Raw genomic sequence first — 23,769 nt, 5'->3', positions numbered from 1 at the left:
TGTACTCCTATGTGGGAGTCATACCTGCATACGTGCTGATAAGAGTGTTTGATAAAAATAATGTCTATTTTGTTCTGTCCTATACCATCTCAGTTTACAGTTTTTCTCAGTTGCTTTGGTGCATTTCTCACAACAGAATTAAACTTTGCACAATAGTTAGTTCAACCTCCACAACATGTAGTCGTTTTGGCACAACCTTGTGGCGGTTTCATGCTCATTTCGTCCAAAGGCAAATGCCTTTGGACATGAAGCAGTTGAGTAAGTACAAATATCTAAAGAATGGTCACTTTTGACTTGCTATTCATCACTATCTCCTTGCTTTTATCATGAATGTCACAATTATTTATACTTGTACCGGCTGAATAGTCATTGTCCTTACAACTAATAGTCTTCATTTCATTGCTTGTGTCAGTGCACTCAAAATTGTTGAACATCTTGTCAAACAATTTGTACACCCATTTTGAAAACCCTATTTTTAAGGAGTTTCCATGAAAATCTCCATAAATTACTTTTCTCAGGTGAACCTTATCTCACACTAATGAAAATTGGTGTGTGTTACTCTTACTTGCAACCAATGAAAAGCCTCTTCTACCCAGTCACAGGTGAATCGCGTTACAGTATCCCCTACTCTACAAGTATATATATATAATGTAAACCAACAGACAGGATTGGCATGAGGTGCATACTGAAGCTACAAAACTGCAGAACATGGAACGTCAGCCTTGTGGAAGAGGGGTGAGGATCAGTGGAGGACAAAACCGGGTAAGAAGAGGCCAACCACATAGACACGTTCCTGACGAAATCAGGGCAACACTTGTGGATCATGTGATAAACCATGGCCTCACAATGGCCGAGGCTGGTCGAAGGGTGCAGCCAAATGTTGGGAGAACTACTGTAAGTTCTATTATTCAGACATTTTGTTGGGAAAACAGGTGAGCATACTGTAATGTAGTTATTCAGCGCAAACTAATTTGCTCTGCACTTTCATAGTCATACAGGAGACTTGCATTAGGACATGACCTTATAGATCTTTACATATATACGTACTGTAACTGAAGCGCAGACTTGGCCCAGGTGTGGCATAGTGTGCTGTGGTACAATACAGTAATGCTGTAAAGAAAGGAGTTTTGAATAATAGTCCTGTAACAATTACTGTAAGCATGTTTGCGCTTACAGTTTTTCTCAGTCGATTTGGTGCGTTTCTCAGATCAGAATTGAAATTCTCATAACTATTAGTTCAACCTCCACAACACTCAGTCATTTGTGCACATCATAGTAGCAATTTCTCCTCCCTCTGAACAAACTGCAAATGATTTTGGACATGAATCAGTTGCTTCCATACATTTCCCTGCTGCTTTCTGACATTTCCATTTGCTTATGTCATGTCAGTCAAAAGTAATCATACCTATGGATGCTGAATAGTCGTTCCCAATAAAACTAATAGTCATACATCCATTGCTTGAGTCATCACACACAAAATTGTTGAACTAGTTATCACATGCCAAATATTGGCCATCTGTCAAGCAAATCCTATACCTTTCTGTATCATTTTTCCTGGAAATGTCTCCGAAATTGAACAATTGATCTCAGGTGAATTACAGCTGTCACTCATGAGGAGGCGTGTGAAAGTTTAGGTATGCAGGTATGCAAACAGTAATACACTGTACTGTACTGTGCCATCTCAGACACATCACATGTTACTGTACTGTATTTGCAATTTCACAAAAAGTTCACTCTGCACCACATAGGATTGTAAGACAACCTCGCGGAGGCGGAAGAGGGCCCCTTTTTACCCCACAGCAAGAAGAAGCCATTTGTGCAATGGTCATTGCAAACAATGCAATAAAGCTGAGAGAAATACAAAGCGCTGTCATAGAGAATTACACGGTATTTGGCAATATTGAATCTGTTTCAATTTCAACAATTGACAGAGTACTCAAGAAAAATGAAATCCACATGAAGCAATTGTATAAAGTGCCATTTGAACGAAACAGTGACAGGGTGAAGGAGATCCGTCACCAGTATGTGCAGGTAAAGCTGGTCTTCTATGTTCTGCACTGCAAACTGTTTTACAGTACTTCGTAGTTTCATGCAGTACACTTGCAATTCCACAGCACATACTCTACAATGTGTTTTACCAAATGCATGCATACTGTTTGTTACTGTACACAGGCATATTGTGACATTGCATTTCTGTCTCTCTCTAAAGCGTGTACTGGAGCTGGAAGCCAGGGAAACACTGCACACATTCATATATGTTGATGAGGCAGGTTTCAATCTGGCCAAAGGCAGAAGGCGTGGAGGGAATCGCATTGGACAGAGGGCAACCACTGAAGTCCCTGGTCAGCGCGGAGGGAATATTACCATGTGTGCAGCCATCTCAGACAACGGCGTCCTCACCCATATCCCCCTTCTTGGTCCATACAATACCCAACATCTCCTGACATTTTTAGACACTCTTTACAGGGACCTAGTCCCTGAGAATGAGAGAGGTGGAGGCCAACTCAGCAAGTATGTTGTTGTCTGGGATAATGTCCGTTTTCACCACTCCCATCAGGTCAGAGTGGTTTGCAGCACATGACAGAATTCTGGTTGAATATCTCCCTCCATATTCCCCATTCCTTAATCCAATTGAGGAGTTTTTCTCTGCCTGGAGGTGGAAAGTTTATGACCGGCATCCACATGAGCAAATGGCCCTGCTAGCAGCCATGGATGCAGCATGTGACGACATCACAGCAGGGTCCTGCAGAGGATGGATTCGCCACTCTAGGAGATACTTTCCTCGCTGCATTGCGAGGGATAACATCTGTTGTGATGTAGATGAAAATATGTGGCCAGACAGACAGGAACGTCTGGATGTGCCAGAATGATTTACTGTACTGTTACATGTGCTGTTTATTGTTCACATTAGTGCACAACTCTACCAAATGGGTGATTTTATGTTTACATGTATTCTACAGTGAACAAGTGACTGTAGCATATTTTTCTTTTGCACAATTCTGTAGGATTACAGTTTTTTACAGCCGCTAGGACACATTTCATAATACTTAGGTCACTTTTGCAAAACTCTTCACACAATTCTCCTAACTGACCCTCAGCTTGGCAAAGCAGTTCATTTCACATTCAAAATGCACTACAACTACCAAAACACTTTGTTCAGGTCTCAAATAAACTCATTCTTCCAGAACACTAGCAAAGGTTGACAGCCAACAAACACACTTTGTCACCCACAAAACAATGACCTAAAAAACACTAACAACATATAGCATGACACAGTGTTTTCTTGTGTAAAACAAGGACACATCTCTGTTTAGAATTTCAATATATGTTACTGGAATGAATCAGACATCATGCAGAATTCGTTAATATTTGTTTATGTATTTTTATTTTTTTGCACTAAGTAATCCCAAAATACAAGAATTTGTATACACACCATCCACTGATACACATACAATAGTAATGCTATTCTACTCGGTCTTCTCCATTTGGCCACAGGTTCTCATCCACATCACATCTTATGTCATCTAGGGCAATACACCTAGGAAAGAATCTTCTGGCATGCCAGAATTGAAGGAGTTGAAAAATTGAAGGAGTAACACCTGTGTAGATGTTCATCTACAATGAGAATAACCTGTGGCTGGTTAAACTGCATTTTTAGATTTAAAATATGTTTCAATAAAATATTGCTGTTGAATTTTGCTGTCTTTTTAAGTTTTGCATTGTGTTATTGTTTTGGCCATAAGTTTAACAGTTTTGAAAACAGTATGTAAGTATATGCAAAATGTCCTGTACGTACAAAGATTTTTGGCAGTTGTTGTGTCTGAGTGAGAAAATAATTCATGAAATTTGAGAGATGTAGTCATTGAATGCATTTTGTGCCAAAACAATGATAACTGATCCTCAGTTTGGCCCACATAGACTTCTGTTGTGCTCACTGTGTGAGGAGTTTTGCAAAAGTGACCTAAGTATTGAGAAATGTGTCCTAGCGTCTGTAAAAAACTGTAATCAATCAATCAATCAATCAATCTTTATTTATAAAGCACTTTTCATACAGAAAAAATGTAGCACAAAGTGCTTTACATAGTTAAAAGCAGCCCACCCCACCCTCCAACTCACTCCCCACACTCTCAATACACATATATCCCCCCACCCCCACCCACACACACATACACACACACGCACACTTAAAGAGTAAAAATTGGGCTGGGCTCGCATGAGCCAAGTGAGGAAACATAACAGAGAGCGGTCTGCACCGGGAGCCGGTCACAGACCGTAGCCTCCGGGCTGGGCACACAGCAGGAGGGAGGCCAAGGAGCCCCCCAACCAGGCTGAGAGGACCCCAGAGACCCAGCAGCCACGGTCAATAACAGCCCCGGTGCAGAGAGCGCCCTCCGAGGAAACACTGGAGATATGACGCAATACGATATATACAGGGTAAAATGATAAAATAAATAAGAACAGGATACAATATAAATATTAAAGCTGCAAGCAGCGTTATGAGGGCCCTCGCACCCCCGGCGCGTCGAGCCACGCCCAACACCTAAAACCAGCACGTCCGATCTGATGTCACATTGATGGAATTCATGCATTTAACCACCAGCTAACATTTCAACTCATTCATTCATGATTAGTTAGTCGTTCCACTAGGTAGGGCTCTAACTATTATGTACAAATGGCATAACAAACATTTCCGAGCTCGAGTCTCATCCCGCCTATGAGCTTTGGGAGAGATTGGACATTGTGTTTTTGAGTGACAGCAGATTACTGCTTTTTGGCGAGTGATTGAAACTCTACGTGCCGCCATGACCACCCCGTTTCCCTGAACGTAAAAAGCTTCGCAATTTAACATCACAAAGGTCTTTAGATTCCACACACTGGAGAATGGTTCAATATGATGAAATCCCTTGGAGGAGTTCGTCAAAGTATGAAGCCTGAAAAGAGGGGAAAATGTCGCCAAAATTGCACATTAATTTTAAAATGGCTGACTTCCTGTTGGATTTGGGATATTGCTCCAAGAGACTTTTTTGTACATCTTGATATCTCCTATAAGCTTACCAGGTTTCAGACTCATACATAAAACACAGAGCTGGGGCTGTGATTTTGAAATTTTGTAGGGGGCACTGTGGAGCCATTTTGGGATATTCAATGAAAATGATCACATAACAACAAAGCCTTAAGGACATTGGAGGTGTGTGCCAAATTTCAAGACTTTTTAAACTTTCCAAGCCCCTCAAAAGCCACTTCATCTTTCATGGTGAACCGCGTTGCCACCAGGGTGCGGCGTTCAGTTTAAAGTCACAATTTTTGCACTGAAGCATCACAAGGGACTGATGGTGATATTCACCGCTTTTGAGGTGGCCACGATGAACCTGTGAAAATCAGTACAACAAAATTAAAGCCATGACATTTCCTGTTCCCACTAGGTGGCGCTGTCCGTATTCCCGACAATGGGCACATCAATCTGTTCAGGGCGGGTCTGACATCATGCCTGTAAAGTCTGGTACTGATCAGACTGGATTTCATTGAGTTATACTAATTTGTTTCTTCATGGCGTGACATCAAAGTTCGCCATGCTGCTGGGGTCACACCCTTTTGCGAAAAGTCACAGTTTTCACTGTAACCCAAGACCAACTCGTTAAGGCTTTTCTGGAGAAATTTGAGGCTGCAGATGTCACCCATCACTATACTGTACCCCAAAGTGTAAAACATGACATTTCCTGTTCCCACTAGGTGGCGCTGTCCTTGATGTCAAATATGGCAGTTGAAATATGTTTAGGGGTGGAGCCTTATCATATGTGTTCACTTTGGTCAAGGTCAGAAAATGTATGACAAAATGAGAGGCAATAAGATTTTCATGGCGAGTCATCGAAATTCGCCATGGCGCCACGGCCTCATAGTATTGTGAAAACTCAAAAGCTCCGCAATTTAACATGGCACAAGGGTGTAGTTGACACTGACCAAATATGAAGGTTATGAAATCAAACCCCAAGGAGGAGTTCGCAAAAGTTCGAGGCATGGAAATGGCAAAATTAGAGCCAAAATGTCACCTTCTCTTCCAAATGGCGGACTTCCTGTTGGGTTTGCGTCAATGGGCCCCCAGACTTTTTTGTTCGTCTTGGCATGATACACATGTGTGCCAAATTTCATACATGTAGCTCAAACCATGTGGTCGTAGGGCTGCATTTAACAAGGCATAGGTGGCGCTCTAGAGCCATTTCCCAGTGCTCATATGTAAAACCATTAAAATACAAAATTTTTCACCAGACCTGGCATGTGTGCAAAATTTCATGAGTTTTTGAGCATGTTTAGGCCCTCAAAAAGGCCCTTGTTTCGCCTGAATAATAATAATAATAATAATTAAAGCTGCAAGCAGCGTTATGAGGGCCCTCGCACCCCATCGCGTCGAGCCACGCCCAACACCTACAACCAGCACCTCCGATCTGATGTCACATTGATGGAATTCATGCATTTAACCACCAGCTAACATTTCATCTCATTCAATCGTCATTATAGTCGTCCCACTAGGTGGCGCTCTAACCATTACTGACAAATGGCATAACAAACACTTCCAAGCTCGAGTCTCATCACACCTGAGACGTTTGGGAGAGATTGGACATTGTGTTTTTGAGTGACAGCAGATTACTGCTTTTTGGCGAGTGATTCAAACTCTAAGTGCCGCCATGACCACCCCGTTTCCCTGGACGTAAAAAGCTTCGCAATTTAACATCACAAAGGTCTTTAGATTCCACACACTGGAGAATGGTTCAATATGATGAAATCCCTTGGAGGAGTTCGTCAAAGTATGAAGCCTGAAAAGAGGAGAAAATGTCGCCAAAATTGCACATTAATTTTAAAATGGCTGACTTCCTGTTGGATTTGGGATATTGCTCCAAGAGACTTTTTTGTACATCTTGATATCTCCTATAAGCCTACCAGGTTTCAGATTCATACATAATACACAGAGCTGGGGCTGTGGTTTTGAAATTTTGTAGGGGGCGCTGTGGAGCCAGTTTGGGATATTCAATGAAAATGATCACATAACAACAAAGCCTTCGTGACATTGGAGGTGTGTGCCAAATTTCAAGCCTCTATAAACTTGCCAAGACCCTCAAAAGCCACTTCATCTTTCATCGTGAACAGCGTTGCCACCAGGGTGCGCCGTTCAGTTTAAAGTCACAATTTTTGCACTGAAGCATCACGAGGGACTGATGGTGATATTCACCGCTTTTGAGGTGGCCACGATGAACCTGTGAAAATCAGTACAACAAAATTAAAGCCATGACATTTCCTGTTGCCACTAGGTGGCGCTGTCCGTATTTCTGACAATGGGCACATCAATCTGTTCAGGGCGGGTCTGACATCATGCCTGTAAAGTCTGGTACTGATCAGACTGGATTTCATTGAGTTATACTAATTTCTTTCTTCATGGCGTGACATCAAAGTTCGCCATGCTGCTGGGGTCACACCCTTTCACGAAAACTCACAGTTTTCACTGTAACCCAAGACCAACTCCTTAAGGCTTTCCTGGAGAAATTTGAGGCTGCAGATGTCACCCATTACTATACTGTACCCCAAAGTGTTAAACATGACATTTCCTGTTCCCACTAGGTGGCGCTGTCCTTGAGGTCAAATATGGCAGTTGAAATATGTTCAGGGGTGGAGCCTTATCATATGTGTTCACTTTGGTCAAGGTCAGAAAATGTATGACAAAATGAGAGGCAATAAGATTTTCATGGCGAGTCATTGAAATTCGCCATGGCGCCACGGCCTCATAGTATTGTGAAAACTCAAAAGCTCCGCAATTTAACATGGCACAAGGGTGTAGTTGACACTGTCCAAATTTGAAGCTTATAGGACCAAATCCCAAGGAGGAGTTCGTTAAAGTTCGAGGCATGGAAACGGTAAAATCAGAGCCAAAATGTCACCTTCAATCCAAAATGGCGGACTTCCTTTTGGGTTTAGGACATTGCCATAATAGACTTTTTTGTTCGACTCTGAAAGTTATATAGGTGTACCGACTTTCAAACATGTAGGTCATACCCATACCGGGGGCTCGCGTTTTTCATTTTTCTAGGTGGCGCTACTGAGCTAATTTTCCCTGGCCATGTCTGAGAACATTAAAATACGTAAATTTTCACCAGACCTGACGCGTGTGCAAAATTTCATGAGTTTTCGAGCATGTTTAGGCCCTCAAACGGCCAATTCATTTGCCGGAATAATAATAATAATAATAATTAAAGCTGCAAGCAGCGTTATGAGGGCCCTCGCACCCCCGGCACGTCGAGCCACTGCCAACACCTCAAACCGGCACGTCCGATGTGATGTCACATTGATGGATTTCATGCTTTTAATCACCAGCTAACATTTCATCTTATTCAACCAGGATTATAGTCATGCCACTAGGTGGCGCTCTAATCATTATTGACAAATAGCATAACAAACATTTCCAAGCTCGAGTCTCATCACACCTGCGACCTTTGGGAGAGATTGGACATTGTGTTTTTTAGTGACAGCAGATTACTGCTTTTTGCGAGTGATTGAAACTCTACGTGCCGCCATGACCACCCCGTTTCCCTGAACGGAAAAAGCTTCGCAATTTAACATCACAAAGGTCTTTAGATTCTACACACTGAAGAATGCTTCAATATGATGAAATCCCTTGGAGGAGTTCGTCAAAGTATGAGGCCTGAAAAGAGGGGAAAATGTCATCAAAATTACACATTAATTTTAAAATGGCTGACTTCCTGTTGGATTTGGGATATTGCTCCAAGAGACTTTTTTGTACATCTTGATATCTCCTATAAGCCTACCAGGTTTCAGATTCATACATAATACACAGAGCTGGGGCTGTGGTTTTGAAATTTTGTAGGGGGCGCTGTGGAGCCAGTTTGGGATATTCAATGAAAATGATCACATAACAACAAAGCCTTCGTGACATTGGAGGTGTGTGCCAAATTTCAAGCCTCTATAAACTTGCCAAGACCCTCAAAAGCCACTTCATCTTTCATCGTGAACAGCGTTGCCACCAGGGTGCGCCGTTCAGTTTAAAGTCACAATTTTTGCACTGAAGCATCACGAGGGACTGATGGTGATATTCACCGCTTTTGAGGTGGCCACGATGAACCTGTGAAAATCAGTACAACAAAATTAAAGCCATGACATTTCCTGTTGCCACTAGGTGGCGCTGTCCGTATTTCTGACAATGGGCACATCAATCTGTTCAGGGCGGGTCTGACATCATGCCTGTAAAGTCTGGTACTGATCAGACTGGATTTCATTGAGTTATACTAATTTCTTTCTTCATGGCGTGACATCAAAGTTCGCCATGCTGCTGGGGTCACACCCTTTCGCGAAAACTCACAGTTTTCACTGTAACCCAAGACCAACTCCTTAAGGCTTTCCTGGAGAAATTTGAGGCTGCAGATGTCACCCATTACTATACTGTACCCCAAAGTGTTAAACATGACATTTCCTGTTCCCACTAGGTGGCGCTGTCCTTGAGGTCAAATATGGCAGTTGAAATATGTTCAGGGGTGGAGCCTTATCATATGTGTTCACTTTGGTCAAGGTCAGAAAATGTATGACAAAATGAGAGGCAATAAGATTTTCATGGCGAGTCATTGAAATTCGCCATGGCGCCACGGCCTCATAGTATTGTGAAAACTCAAAAGCTCCGCAATTTAACATGGCACAAGGGTGTAGTTGACACTGTCCAAATTTGAAGCTTATAGGACCAAATCCCAAGGAGGAGTTCGTTAAAGTTCGAGGCATGGAAACGGTAAAATCAGAGCCAAAATGTCACCTTCAATCCAAAATGGCGGACTTCCTTTTGGGTTTAGGACATTGCCATAATAGACTTTTTTGTTCGACTCTGAAAGTTATATAGGTGTACCGACTTTCAAACATGTAGGTCATACCCATACCGGGGGCTCGCGTTTTTCATTTTTCTAGGTGGCGCTACTGAGCTAATTTTCCCTGGCCATGTCTGAGAACATTAAAATACGTAAATTTTCACCAGACCTGACGCGTGTGCAAAATTTCATGAGTTTTCGAGCATGTTTAGGCCCTCAAACGGCCAATTCATTTGCCGGAATAATAATAATAATAATAATAATAAACAGAGCAATTACAATAGGGCCTTCGCACTGTCAGTGCTCGGGCCCTAATAATTAAAGCTGCAAGCAGCGTTATGAGGGCCCTCGCACCCCCGGCACGTCGAGCCACTGCCAACACCTCAAACCGGCACGTCCGATGTGATGTCACATTGATGGATTTCATGCTTTTAATCACCAGCTAACATTTCATCTTATTCAACCAGGATTATAGTCATGCCACTAGGTGGCGCTCTAATCATTATTGACAAATAGCATAACAAACATTTCCAAGCTCGAGTCTCATCACACCTGCGACCTTTGGGAGAGATTGGACATTGTGTTTTTTAGTGACAGCAGATTACTGCTTTTTGCGAGTGATTGAAACTCTACGTGCCGCCATGACCACCCCGTTTCCCTGAACGGAAAAAGCTTCGCAATTTAACATCACAAAGGTCTTTAGATTCTACACACTGAAGAATGCTTCAATATGATGAAATCCCTTGGAGGAGTTCGTCAAAGTATGAGGCCTGAAAAGAGGGGAAAATGTCATCAAAATTACACATTAATTTTAAAATGGCTGACTTCCTGTTGGATTTGGGATATTGCTCCAAGAGACTTTTTTGTACATCTTGATATCTCCTATAAGCCTACCAGGTTTCAGATTCATACATAATACACAGAGCTGGGGCTGTGGTTTTGAAATTTTGTAGGGGGCGCTGTGGAGCCAGTTTGGGATATTCAATGAAAATGATCACATAACAACAAAGCCTTCGTGACATTGGAGGTGTGTGCCAAATTTCAAGCCTCTATAAACTTGCCAAGACCCTCAAAAGCCACTTCATCTTTCATCGTGAACAGCGTTGCCACCAGGGTGCGCCGTTCAGTTTAAAGTCACAATTTTTGCACTGAAGCATCACGAGGGACTGATGGTGATATTCACCGCTTTTGAGGTGGCCACGATGAACCTGTGAAAATCAGTACAACAAAATTAAAGCCATGACATTTCCTGTTGCCACTAGGTGGCGCTGTCCGTATTTCTGACAATGGGCACATCAATCTGTTCAGGGCGGGTCTGACATCATGCCTGTAAAGTCTGGTACTGATCAGACTGGATTTCATTGAGTTATACTAATTTCTTTCTTCATGGCGTGACATCAAAGTTCGCCATGCTGCTGGGGTCACACCCTTTCGCGAAAACTCACAGTTTTCACTGTAACCCAAGACCAACTCCTTAAGGCTTTCCTGGAGAAATTTGAGGCTGCAGATGTCACCCATTACTATACTGTACCCCAAAGTGTTAAACATGACATTTCCTGTTCCCACTAGGTGGCGCTGTCCTTGAGGTCAAATATGGCAGTTGAAATATGTTCAGGGGTGGAGCCTTATCATATGTGTTCACTTTGGTCAAGGTCAGAAAATGTATGACAAAATGAGAGGCAATAAGATTTTCATGGCGAGTCATTGAAATTCGCCATGGCGCCACGGCCTCATAGTATTGTGAAAACTCAAAAGCTCCGCAATTTAACATGGCACAAGGGTGTAGTTGACACTGTCCAAATTTGAAGCTTATAGGACCAAATCCCAAGGAGGAGTTCGTTAAAGTTCGAGGCATGGAAACGGTAAAATCAGAGCCAAAATGTCACCTTCAATCCAAAATGGCGGACTTCCTTTTGGGTTTAGGACATTGCCATAATAGACTTTTTTGTTCGACTCTGAAAGTTATATAGGTGTACCGACTTTCAAACATGTAGGTCATACCCATACCGGGGGCTCGCGTTTTTCATTTTTCTAGGTGGCGCTACTGAGCTAATTTTCCCTGGCCATGTCTGAGAACATTAAAATACGTAAATTTTCACCAGACCTGACGCGTGTGCAAAATTTCATGAGTTTTCGAGCATGTTTAGGCCCTCAAACGGCCAATTCATTTGCCGGAATAATAATAATAATAATAATTAAAGCTGCAAGCAGCGTTATGAGGGCCCTCGCACCCCATCGCGTCGAGCCACGCCCAACACCTACAACCAGCACCTCCGATCTGATGTCACATTGATGGAATTCATGCATTTAACCACCAGCTAACATTTCATCTCATTCAATCATCATTATAGTCGTCCCACTAGGTGGCGCTCTAACCATTACTGACAAATGGCATAACAAACATTTCCAAGCTCGAGTCTCATCACGCCTGCGACCTTTGGGAGAATTTGGACATTTAGATTTTGAGTGACAGCAGATTACTGCTTTTTGGCGAGTGATTGAAACTCCACGTGCCACCATGACAACCCCGTTTCCCTGAACGTAAAAAGCTTCGCAATTTAACATGACAAAGGTCTTTAGATTCCACACACTGGAGATTGGTTCAATATGATGAAATCCCTTGGAGGAGTACGTCAAAGAACGGTGCCTGGAAAGAGGGGAAAATGTTGCCAAAATTACACATTAATTTTAAAATGGCTGACTTCCTGTTGGATTTGGGATATTGCTCCAAGAGACTTTTTTGTACATCTTGATATCTCCTATAAGCTTACCAGGTTTAAGACTCATACATAAAACACAGAGCTGGGGCTGATGTTTTGAAATTTCGTAGGGGGCGCTGTGGAGCCATTTTGCGCTATTCAATGAAAATGATCACATAACAACAAAGCCTTATGCACATTGGAGGTGTGCGCCAAATTTCAAGACTTTTTAAACTTTCCAAGCCCCTCAAAAGCCACTTCATTTTTCATGGTGAACAGCGTTGCCACCAGGGTGCGCCGTTCAGTATAAAGTCACAATTTTTGCACTAAAGCATCACGAGGGACTGACGGTGATATTCACCGCTTTTGAGGTGTCCACAATGAACCTGTGAAAATCAGTACAACAAAGTGTAAGACATGACATTTCCTGTTCCCACTAGGTGGCGCTCTTCATATTCCTGACAATGGGCACATCAATCTGTTCAGGGCGGGTCTGACATCATGCCTGTAAAGTCTGGTACTGATCAGACTGGATTTCATTGAGTTATACTAAGTTGTTTCTTCATGGCGTGACATCAAAGTTCGCCATGCTGCTGGGGTCACACCCTTTCGCGAAAACTCACAGTTTTCACTGTAACCCAAGACCAACTCCTTAAGGCTTTTCTGGAGAAATTTGAGGCTGCAGATGTCACCCATCACTATACTGTACCCCAAAGTGTAAAACATGACATTTCCTGTTCCCACTAGGTGGCGCTGTCCTTGAGGTCAAATATGGCAGTTGAAATATGTTCAGGGGTGGAGCCTTATCATATGTGTTCACTTTGGTCAAGGTCAGAAAATGTATGACAAAATGAGAGGCAATAAGATTTTGATGGCGAGTCATCGAAATTCGCCATGGCGCCACGGCCTCATAGTATTGTGAAAACTCAAAAGCTCCGCAATTTAACATGGCACAAGGGTGTAGTTGACACTGTCCAAATTTGAAGGTTATGAAATGAAACCCCAAGGAGGAGTTCGCAAAAGTTCGAGGCATGGAAATGGCAAAATTAGAGCCAAAATGTCACCTTCTCTTCCAAATGGCGGACTTCCTGTTGGGTTTGCGTCAATGGGCCCACTGACTTTTTTGTTCGTCTTGGCATGATACACATGTGTGCCAAATTTCATACATGTAGCTCAAACGATGTGGTCGTAGGGCTGCATTTAACAAGGCATAGGTGGCGCTGTAGAGCCATTTCCCAGTGCTCATATGTAAAACCATTAAAATACAAAATTTTTCACCAGACCTGGCATGTGTGCAAAATTTCATGAGTTTTTGAGCATATTTAGGCCCTCAAAAAGGCCCTTGTTTCGCCTGAATAATAATAATAATAATAATAATAATAATAATAATAATAATAATAATAAGAAACGGAGCAGATACAATAGGGCCTTCGCACTCTCGGTGCTCGGGCCCTAATAATAAACAGAGCAATTACAATAGGGCCTTCGCACTGTCAGTGCTCGGGCCCTAATTAAAGCTGCAAGCAGCGTTATGAGGGCCCTCGCACCCCATCGCGTCGAGCCACGCCCAACACCTACAACCAGCACCTCCGATCTGATGTCACATTGATGGAATTCATGCATTTAACCACCAGCTAACATTTCATCTCATTCAATCGTCATTATAGTCGTCCCACTAGGTGGCGCTCTAACCATTACTGACAAATGGCATAACAAACACTTCCGAGCTCGAGTCTCATCACACCTGAGACGTTTGGGAGAGATTGGACATTGTGTTTTTGAGTGACAGCAGATTACTGCTTTTTGGCGAGTGATTCAAACTCTAAGTGCCGCCATGACCACCCCGTTTCCCTGGACGTAAAAAGCTTCGCAATTTAACATCACAAAGGTCTTTAGATTCCACACACTGGAGAATGGTTCAATATGATGAAATCCCTTGGAGGAGTTCGTCAAAGTATGAAGCCTGAAAAGAGGAGAAAATGTCGCCAAAATTGCACATTAATTTTAAAATGGCTGACTTCCTGTTGGATTTGGGATATTGCTCCAAGAGACTTTTTTGTACATCTTGATATCTCCTATAAGCCTACCAGGTTTCAGATTCATACATAATACACAGAGCTGGGGCTGTGGTTTTGAAATTTTGTAGGGGGCGCTGTGGAGCCAGTTTGGGATATTCAATGAAAATGATCACATAACAACAAAGCCTTCGTGACATTGGAGGAGTGTGCCAAATTTCAAGCCTCTATAAACTTGCCAAGACCCTCAAAAGCCACTTCATCTTTCATCGTGAACAGCGTTGCCACCAGGGTGCGCCGTTCAGTTTAAAGTCACAATTTTTGCACTGAAGCATCACGAGGGACTGATGGTGATATTCACCGCTTTTGAGGTGGCCACGATGAACCTGTGAAAATCAGTACAACAAAATTAAAGCCATGACATTTCCTGTTGCCACTAGGTGGCGCTGTCCGTATTTCTGACAATGGGCACATCAATCTGTTCAGGGCGGGTCTGACATCATGCCTGTAAAGTCTGGTACTGATCAGACTGGATTTCATTGAGTTATACTAATTTCTTTCTTCATGGCGTGACATCAAAGTTCGCCATGCTGCTGGGGTCACACCCTTTCGCGAAAACTCACAGTTTTCACTGTAACCCAAGACCAACTCCTTAAGGCTTTCCTGGAGAAATTTGAGGCTGCAGATGTCACCCATTACTATACTGTACCCCAAAGTGTTAAACATGACATTTCCTGTTCCCACTAGGTGGCGCTGTCCTTGAGGTCAAATATGGCAGTTGAAATATGTTCAGGGGTGGAGCCTTATCATATGTGTTCACTTTGGTCAAGGTCAGAAAATGTATGACAAAATGAGAGGCAATAAGATTTTCATGGCGAGTCATTGAAATTCGCCATGGCGCCACGGCCTCATAGTATTGTGAAAACTCAAAAGCTCCGCAATTTAACATGGCACAAGGGTGTAGTTGACACTGTCCAAATTTGAAGCTTATAGGACCAAATCCCAAGGAGGAGTTCGTTAAAGTTCGAGGCATGGAAACGGTAAAATCAGAGCCAAAATGTCACCTTCAATCCAAAATGGCGGACTTCCTTTTGGGTTTAGGACATTGCCATAATAGACTTTTTTGTTCGACTCTGAAAGTTATATAGGTGTACCGACTTTCAAACATGTAGGTCATACCCATACCGGGGGCTCGCGTTTTTCATTTTTCTAGGTGGCGCTACTGAGCTAATTTTCCCTGGCCATGTCTGAGAACATTAAAATACGTAAATTTTCACCAGACCTGACGCGTGTGCAAACTTTCATGAGTTTTCGAGCATGTTTAGGCCCTCAAACGGCCAATTCATTTGCCGGAATAATAATAATAATAATAATAATAAACAGAGCAATTACAATAGGGCCTTCGCACTGTCAGTGCTCGGGCCCTAATAAACAGAGCAATTACAATAGGGCCTTCGCACTGTCAGTGCTCGGGCCCTAATAATAATAATAAGAAACGGAGCAGATACAATAGGGCCTTCGCACTCTCGGTGCTCGGGCCCTAATAAATATAAATAGAGTAAGAAGATTAAAAAATGAATAAGAATAAAATCAAAAAAATATTAAAGCTGCAAGCAGCGTTATGAGGGCCCTCGCACCCTGGCGTGTCGAGCCACGCCCAACACCTAAAACCAGCACGTCCAATGTGATGTCACATTGATGGAATTCATGCATTTAACCACCAGCTAACATTTCATCTCATTGAACCATGATTATAGTCGTCCCACTAGGTGGCGCTCTAACTATTACTGACAAATGGCATAACAAACATTTCCGAGCTCGAGTCTCATCACACCTGCGATGTTTGGGAGAGATTGGATATTGTGTTTTTGAGTGACAGCAGATTACTGCTTTTTGGCGAGTGATTGAAACTCTAAGTGCCGCCATGACCACCCCGTTTCCCTGAACGTAAAAAGCTTCGCAATTTAACATCACAAAGGTCTTTAGATTCCACAAACTTCAGATCGGTCCAATCTGATGAAATCCCTTGGAGGAGTTCGTCAAAGTATGAAGCCTGAAAAGAGGGGAAAATGTCGCCAAAATTACACATGAATTTTAAAATGGCTGACTTCCTGTTGGATTTGGGATATTGCTCCAAGAGACTTTTTTGTACATCTTAATATCTTCCATGAGCTTACCAAGTTTCAGACTCATAGATAAAACACAGAGCAGGGGCTGATATTTTGAAACTTTGTAGGGGGCGCTGTGGAGCAATTTCGCGCTATTCAATGAAAATGATCATATGACAACAAAGCCTTCATCCATTTGGGGGTGTGTGCCAAATTTCAAGCCTCTATAAACTTTCCAAGCCCCTCAAAAGCCACTTCATCTTTCATGTTGAACCGCGTTGCCACCAGGGTGCGCCGTTCAGTTTAAAGTCACAATTTTTGCACTGAAGCATCACGAGGGACTGATGGTGATATTCACCGCTTTTGAGGTGGCCACGATGAACCTGTGAAAATCAGTACAACAAAATTAAAGCCATGACATTTCCTGTGGCCACTAGGTGGCGCTGTCCGTATTTCCGACAATGGGCACGTCAATCTGTTCAGGGCGGGTCTGACATCATGCCTGTAAAGTTTGGTACTGATCAGACTGGATTTCATTGAGTTATACTAATTTGTTTCTTCATGGCGTGACATCAAAGTTCGCCATGCTGCTGGGGTCACACCCTTTTGCGAAAAGTCACAGTTTTCACTGTAACCCAAGACCAACTCCTTAAGGCTTTCCTGGAGAAATTTGAGGCTGCAGGTGTCACCCATCACTATACTGTACCCCAAAGTGTAAAACATGACATTTCCTGTTCCCACTAGGTGGCGCTGTCCCTGGTGTCAAATATGGCAGTTGAAATATGTTCAGGGGTGGAGCCTTATCATATGTGTTCACTTTGGTCAAGGTCAGAAAATGTATGACAAAATGAGAGGCAATAAGATTTTCATGGCGAGTCATCGAAATTCGCCATGGCGCCACGGCCTCATAGTATTGTGAAAACTCAAAAGCTCCGCAATTTAACATGGCCCAGGTGTGTAGTTGACACTGACCAAAGATGAAGCTTATACAACCAAATCCCAAGGAGGAGTTCGCAAAAGTTCGAGGCATGGAAATGGCAAAATTAGAGCCAAAATGTCACCTTCTCTTCCAAATGGCGGACTTCCTGTTGGGTTTGCATCAATGGGCCCACAGACTTTTTTGTTCGACTCGGCATGATACACATGTGTGCCAAATTTCATACATGTAGCTGAAACGATGTGGTCGTAGGGCTGCATTTAACAAGGCATAGGTGGCGCTGTAGAGCCATTTCCCAGTGCTCATATGTAAAACCATTAAAATACAAAATTTTTCACCAGACCTGGCATGTGTGCAAAATTTCATGAGTTTTTGAGCATGTTTAGGCCCTCAAAAAGGCCCTTGTTTGGGGTGAATAATAATAATAATAATAATAATAATAATAATTAAAGCTGCAAGCAGCGTTATGAGGGCCCTCGCACCCTGGCGTGTCGAGCCACGCCCAACACCTAAAACCAGCACGTCCGATCTGATGTCACATTGATGGAATTCATGCATTTAACCACCAGCTAACATTTCATCTCATTGAACCATGATTATAGTCGTCCCACTAGGTGGCGCTCTAACTATTACTGACAAATGGCATAACAAACATTTCCGAGCTCGAGTCTCATCACACCTGCGACGTTTGGGAGAGATTGGATATTGTGTTTTTGAGTGACAGCAGATTACTGCTTTTTGGCGAGTGATTGAAACTCTAAGTGCCGCCATGACCACCCCGTTTCCCTGAACGTAAAAAGCTTCGCAATTTAACATCACAAAGGTCTTTAGATTCCACACACTTCAGATCGGTCCAATCTGATGAAATCCCTTGGAGGAGTTCGTCAAAGTATGAAGCCTGAAAAGAGGGGAAAATGTCGCCAAAATTACACATTAATTTTAAAATGGCTGACTTCCTGTTGGATTTGGGATATTGCTCCAAGAGACTTTTTTGTACATCTTAATATCTTCCATGAGCTTACCAAGTTTCAGACTCATAGATAAAAAACAGAGCAGGGGCTGATATTTTGAATCTTTGTAGGGGGCGCTGTGGAGCAATTTCGCGCTATTCAATGAAAATGATCACATGACAACAAAGCCTTCATAAATTTGGAGGTGTGTGCCAAATTTAAAGCCTCTATAAACTTTCCAAGCCCCTCAAAAGCCACTTCATCTTTCATGTTGAACCGCGTTGCCACCAGGGTGCGCCGTTCAGTGTAAAGTCACAATTTTTGCACTGAAGCATCACGAGGGACTGATGGTGATATTCACCGCTTTTGAGGTGGCCACGATGAACCTGTGAAAATCAGTACAACAAAATTAAAGCCATGACATTTCCTGTGGCCACTAGGTGGCGCTGTCCGTATTTCCGACAATGGGCACGTCAATCTGTTCAGGGCGGGTCTGACATCATGCCTGTAAAGTCTGGTACTGATCAGACTGGATTTCATTGAGTTATACTAATTTGTTTCTTCATGGCGTGACATCAAAGTTCGCCATGCTGCTGGGGTCACACCCTTTTGCGAAAAGTCACAGTTTTCACTGTAACCCAAGACCAACTCCTTAAGGCTTTCCTGGAGAAATTTGAGGCTGCAGGTGTCACCCATCACTATACTGTACCCCAAAGTGTAAAACATGACATTTCCTGTTCCCACTAGGTGGCGCTGTCCCTGGTGTCAAATATGGCAGTTGAAATATGTTCAGGGGTGGAGCCTTATCATATGTGTTCACTTTGGTCAAGGTCAGAAAATGTATGACAAAATGAGAGGCAATAAGATTTTCATGGCGAGTCATCAAAATTCGCCATGGCGCCACGGCCTCATACTATTGTGAAAACTCAAAAGCTCCGCAATTTAACATGGCACAAGGGTGTAGTTGACACTGTCCAAATTTGAAGCTTATAGGACCAAATCCCAAGGAGGAGTTCGTTAAAGTTCGAGGCATGGAAATGGCAAAATTAGAGCCAAAATGTCACCTTCTCTTCCAAATGGCGGACTTCCTGTTGGGTTTGCGTCAATGGGCCCACAGACTTTTTTGTTCGTCTTGGAATGATACACATGTGTGCCAAATTTCATACATGTAGCTCAAACCATGTGGTCGTAGGGCTGCATTTAACAAGGCATAGGTGGCGCTCTAGAGCCATTTCCCAGTGCTCATAAGTAAAACCATTAAAATACAAAATTTTTCACCAGACCTGGCATGTGTGCAAAATTTCATGAGTTTTTGAGCATGTTTAGGCCCTCAAAAAGGCCCTTGTTTGGGGTGAATAATAATAATAATAATAATAATTAAAGCTGCAAGCAGCGTTATGAGGGCCCTCGCACCCCCGGCACGTCGAGCCACTGCCAACACCTCAAACCGGCACGTCCGATGTGATGTCACATTGATGGATTTCATGCTTTTAATCACCAGCTAACATTTCATCTTATTCAACCAGGATTATAGTCATGCCACTAGGTGGCGCTCTAACCATTATTGACAAATAGCATAACAAACATTTCCAAGCTCGAGTCTCATCACACCTGCGACCTTTGGGAGAGATTGGACATTGTGTTTTTTAGTGACAGCAGATTACTGCTTTTTGCGAGTGATTGAAACTCTACGTGCCGCCATGATCACCCCGTTTCCCTGAACGGAAAAAGCTTCGCAATTTAACAACACAAAGGTCTTTGGATTCTACACACCGAAGAATGCTTCAATATGATGAAATCCCTTGGAGGAGTTCGTCAAAGTATGAGGCCTGAAAAGGGGGGAAAATGTCATCAAAATTACACATTAATTTTAAAATGGCTGACTTCCTGTTGGATTTGGGATATTGCTCCAAGAGACTTTTTTGTACATCTTGATATCTTACACAAGCTTACCAAGTGTCAGACTCATAGATGAAACACAGAGCAGGGGCTGTGGTTTTGAAATTTTGTAGGGGGCGCTGTGGAGCCACTTCGCGCTATTCAATGAAAATGATCACATGCCAACAAAGCGTTCATCCATTTGGAGGTGTGTGCCAAATTTCAAGCCTCTATAAACTTGCCAAGACCCTCAAAAGCCACTTCATCTTTCATGTTGAACAGCATTGCCACCAGGGTGCGCTGTTCAGTTTAAACTCACAATTTTTGCACTGAAGCATCACGAGGGACTGATGGTGATATTCACCGCTTTTGAGGTGGCCAAGATGAACCTGTGAAAATCAGTACAACAAAATTAAAGCCATGACATTTCCTGTTGCCACTAGGTGGCGCTGTCCGTATTTCCGACAATGGGCACATCAATCTGTTCAGGGCGGGTCTGACATCATGCCTGTAAAGTCTGGTCCTGATCAGACTGGATTTCATTGAGTTATACTAATTTGTTTCTTCATGGCGTGACATCAAAGTTCGCCATGCCGCTGGTGTCACACCCTTTTGCGAAAAGTCACAGTTTTCACTGTAACCCAAGACCAACTCCTTAAGGCTTTCCTGGAGAAATTTGAGGCTGCAGATGTCACCCATCACAATACTGTACCCCAAAGTGTAAAACATGACATTTCCTGTTCCCACTAGGTGGCGCTGTCCCTGATGTAAAATATGGCAGTTGAAATATGTTCAGGGATGGAGCCTTATCATATGTGTTCACTTTGGTCAAGGTCAGAAAATCTATGACAGAATGAGAGGCAATAAGATTTTCATGGCGAGTCATCGAAATTCGCCATGGCGCCACGGCCTCATAGTATTGTGAAAACTCAAAAGCTCCGCAATTTAACATGGCATAAGGGTGTAGTCTGCACTGACCAAATATGAAGGTTATGAAATCAAACCCCAAGGAGGAGTTCGTCAAAGTTCGAGGCATGGAAATGGTAAAATCAGAGCCAAAATGTCACCTTCAATCCAAAATGGCGGACTTCCTGTTGGGTTTAGGACATTGCCATAATAGACTTTTTTGTTCGACTCTGAACGTTATATAGGTGTACCGACTTTCAAACATGTAGGTCATACCCATACCGGGGGCTCGCGTTTTTCATTTTTCTAGGTGGCGCTACTGAGCTAATTTTCCCTGGCCATGTCTGAGAACATTAAAATACGTAAATTTTCACCAGACCTGATGCGTGTGCAAAATTTCATGAGTTTTCGAGCATGTTTAGGCCCTCAAACGGCCAATTCATTTGCCGAAATAATAATAATAATAATAATTAAAGCTGCAAGCAGCGTTATGAGGGCCCTCGCACCCCATCGCGTCGAGCCACGCCCAACACCTACAACCAGCACCTCCGATCTGATGTCACATTGATGGAATTCATGCATTTAACCACCAGCTAACATTTCATCTCATTCAATCATCATTATAGTCGTCCCACTAGGTGGCGCTCTAACCATTACTGACAAATGGCATAACAAACATTTCCTAGCTCGTGTCTCATCACGCCTGCGACCTTTGGGAGAGTTTGGACATTTTGATTTTGAGTGACAGCAGATTACTGCTTTTTGGCGAGTGATTGAAACTCCACGTGCCGCCATGACAACCCCGTTTCCCTGAACGTAAAAAGCTTCGCAATTTAACATCACAAAGGTCTTTAGATTCCACACACTGGAGATTGGTTCAATATGATGAAATCCCTTGGAGGAGTTCGTCAAAGAACGGTGCCTGGAAAGAGGGGAAAATGTTGCCAAAATTGCACATTAATTTTAAAATGGCTGACTTCCTGTTGTATTTGGGATATTGCTCCAAGAGACTTTTTTGTACATCTTGATATCTCCTATAAGCTTACCAGGTTTCAGACTCATACATAAAACACAGAGCTGGGGCTGTGGTTTTGAAATTTTGTAGGGGGCGCTGTGGAGCCATTTTGGGATATTCAATGAAAATGATCACATAACAACAAAGCCTTAAGCACATTGGAGGTGTGGGCCAAATTTCAAGACTTTTTAAACTTTCCAAGCCCCTCAAAAACCACTTCATTTTTCATGGTGAACAGCGTTGCCACCAGGGTGCACCGTTCAGTATAAAGTCACAATTTTCGCACTGCAGCATCATGAAGGACTGACGGTGACATTCACCGCTTTTGAGGTATCCACAATGAACCTGTGAAAATCAGTACAACAAAGTGTAAGACTTGACATTTCCTGTTCCCACTAGGTGGCGCTCTTCATATTCCTGACAATGGGCACATCAATTTGTTCAGGGCGGGTCTGATATCATGCCTGTAAAGTCTGGTACTAATCAGACTGGATTTCATGGAGTTATACTAATTTGTTTCTTCATGGCGAGATATCAAAGTTCGCCATGCTGCTGAGGTCACACCCTTTCGTGAAAAGTCACAGTTTTCACTGTACCCCAAGACCAACTCCTTACGCCTTTCCTGGAGAAATTTGAGGCTGCAGATGTCACCCATCACAATACTGTACCCCAAAGTGTAAAACATGACATTTCCTGTTCCCACTAGGTGGCGCTGTCGCTGACGTCAAATATGGCAGTTGAAATATGTTCAGGGGTGGAGCCTTATCATATGTGTTCACTTTGGTCAAGGTCAGAAAATGTATGACAAAATGAGAGGCAATAAGATTTTGATGGCGAGTCATCGAAATTCGCCATGGCGCCACGGCCTCATAGTATTGTGAAAACTCAAAAGCTCCGCAATTTAACATGGCACAAGGGTGTAGTTGACACTGTCCAAATTTGAAGGTTATGAAATCAAACCCCAAGGAGGAGTTCGCAAAAGTTCGAGGCATGGAAATGGCAAAATTAGAGCCAAAATGTCACCTTCTCTTCCAAATGGCGGACTTCCTGTTGGGTTTGCGTCAATGGGCCCACAGACTTTTTTGTTCGTCTTGGCATGATACACATGTGTGCCAAATTTCATACATGTAGCTCAAACCATGTGGTCGTAGGGCTGCATTTAACAAGGCATAGGTGGCGCTGTAGAGCCATTTCCCAGTGCTCATATGTAAAACCATTAAAATACAAAATTTTTCACCAGACCTGGCATGTGTGCAAAATTTCATGAGTTTTTGAGCATGTTTAGGCCCTCAAAAAGGCCCTTGTTTGGGGTGAATAATAATAATAATAATAATAATAATAATAATAATAATAATAATAATAATAATAATAATAAGAAACGGAGCAGATACAATAGGGCCTTCGCACTCT

The 23,769-nt window shown here is 42.8% G+C and overlaps 1 protein-coding gene across 1 annotated transcript in view; it reads right to left on the bottom strand.

Annotated features, from left to right (window-relative positions):
* LOC146696716 (uncharacterized) overlaps window positions 1-23,769 on the bottom strand; it is a 69,005-nt gene that overhangs the window by 5,955 nt on the left and 39,281 nt on the right. The gene's annotated exons all lie outside the window — the stretch shown is intronic.

This window comes from Copadichromis virginalis, linkage group LG12 (assembly GCF_057382275.1).
Source record: "Copadichromis virginalis isolate Kocher_CV1m ecotype Utaka linkage group LG12, C_Virginalis_male_GT1.1, whole genome shotgun sequence".
Taxonomy (NCBI): Eukaryota; Metazoa; Chordata; class Actinopteri; order Cichliformes; family Cichlidae; genus Copadichromis; species Copadichromis virginalis.
Note: the sequence above shows the minus strand (reverse complement) of the source record. Positions and strands in the feature narration are given on the sequence as shown.